Here is a 2,299-nt window from a genome sequence, read left to right on the forward strand (position 1 = left end):
CCTGGGGATGTTAGAGATATCGTCAGTGTGACGGGTTTTCCTAACCCGAGAGTGCGAAGGTTGGTGCAACATGTGTGTGTGATTGCAAGAAGAGGACTCGTGGGAGTTGCTCTGAGATTGAAGAGTGGACCTTTCTGTCAGCATGGAATGGATAGAGTGGGATTCGGATCGGGGATCCGGTGGTTCGTGATTATTTCTAGCTCGTAGGGGGTCGAGCGATTGTTGAGATTTGGAGCAGTGATGCATCTCGGGTAATTCTCGATTGTTGAGTGTGATTATCAGAGGGTACAGCCAGTGCCCGGTTCGAGATGGTGGTCAGGACACCATAGGGAAAGGGAAAGTGTGTTCGAGTTTCGATGGGTATGCCTTGTGAGACTTGGTCCGATTAAGGCCAGGTGGCACGTTGTGGGAGTATTTCTGGAGTTGAGTTGCTGTAGGCTTCGAGGACGAAGCCTAATTTAAGTGGGGGAGAATTGTAACATCCCGAAATATCAAGAGTAGAGTGAAGGGCTAAAAGAGTAAATGGGGAAAGAACAACTTGGCGAGTCCATGTGTGGACTCGACGAGTAGAGTCGCGACTTGGTCGCGTGTTAAGTGGCCGACTCGGCGAGTCAGTGTAATGGACTCGGCGAGTAGGCGTTGAGTGGAGAAAACCCTAATTCTCGGGGTTGAGCCCTATATAAAGAACATTATGTTTTCCTCCCAGCCTCTTTATCACCCCTTGAGCCCCAGAAAACCCTAAATCGTGGAGAAGCACCATCGTTGAGTGGATTGGAGCTTGGAGAAGTAATTGTTGAAGGAATTTTGGGAGATTGAAGGCTTGGAGCAAGGGGCTTTGCTTGGATTCAAATTACATTGCAGTTGGGGCATCTCTTGGAGGTAATATCTCGTTCTTGGGCTGTTGTTATGTTGTTCTTCATTTTGGGGTTTGTGGGAACTTGTCTATGGATGTAATGGGAAGTCTAGAGGTTAGATCTGAGGTTGCTACCTCAGATCTGGAAGGGAGAAGAATCAGAGAGCATGAAAGTCCCTGGGTTGGAGTGCTTAGTGAAGCTTGCATGTCCCAAACCCTATCCCAATGTGCAAATGGCCTAGATCTCTTTGGATTCACGTAAAGTTTGCCACTTTACGTGATGGATGAGTGGTAGGAGACTAGATCTATGTTTTGGATCAATTGCATGGCCTGGAATGCTTCTGAATGGATTCAGACCGGTGGTACTCGGCGAGTCACATGGGTGTACTCGACGAGTTGCTTGAAGATGAACTGGGACTTGGCGAGTTGGAAGAACAACTCGGCGAGTTGGATGAAGATGGCCTGGAACTCGGCGAGTTGTATGAACAACTCGGCGAGGAGGTTGATGATACCCTTAGACTCGAAGAGTCTGTTCTTGGACTCGGCGAGTCTTGTCGAAGGGTCCCGATATTCTCTGGTTGAGTCGAGAATCGGTGAGTCGAGGGATGACTCGGTGAGTTGTGTGCGAGTGGACTCAAAGTTGTTGGACTCGGCGAGTCTCGGGGTGACTCGGCGAGTTAGGTCGCGGATTGAGTGAAGTTCTGATTATGGGAACTCGACGTGTCACAGGGTTGACTCGGCGAGTAGGGTCAGTCGGGGGTTGACTTTGACTGAGGACTTTGATTTTGACCAAGGGTTGGCTGTTGACTTTTAGGGTTTGGTCAGCGATGCGGCCTTTGGGCCAAGAGAGGGGTAAAATAGTCTTTTACCCTTAAGAGGGTGCCATGAGAGGATTGATTCTAGTCTCGAGAGTTATATTCATGAGAGTATTTGCCTTACGTGTTAGGCGGTGGCGAGTTCGAGATTTAAGTGTGGGGATATCTGCTTTCTGCTTGCCAGGTGAGTCTTCTCACTATACTTTACCTTGAGTAGGTAATCAGAGCTATGTGTTAGTGTATGTATGTTATGTGTTGTACTGCATTATTTCTATGTGATTTATGCTGTGCATGATTACAGAGTTGGAACCGAAAGGTTCCTAGAGTTAGAACCTGAGGGTTCACAGAGTTGGGTGCACGGACCCATAGAGTTATGTGTGGTATTTTGGGGAACTCACTAAGCTTCGTGCTTACAGTGTTTTGTGTGATGTTTTTCAGGTTTCTTTCAGTATCACGGGACGGCACCGGCTTGATTGTACACACCAGAGAAAGAGTCATATTTTGGAGGATCCTGGTTTTCTATGCAAGTGAAAATGGAGTTATGTTTTGTAATTCGACTATGAGTGAGATTTTAAACAAGTGTTTCTAAGAATAAAATGATTATTTTAAATGAAAAATTTGTCTTGAAATT

This window comes from Lactuca serriola, chromosome 8 (genome assembly GCF_051521515.1).
Source record: "Lactuca serriola cultivar US96UC23 chromosome 8, Lser_US96UC23_V15, whole genome shotgun sequence".
Taxonomy (NCBI): domain Eukaryota; kingdom Viridiplantae; phylum Streptophyta; class Magnoliopsida; order Asterales; family Asteraceae; genus Lactuca; species Lactuca serriola.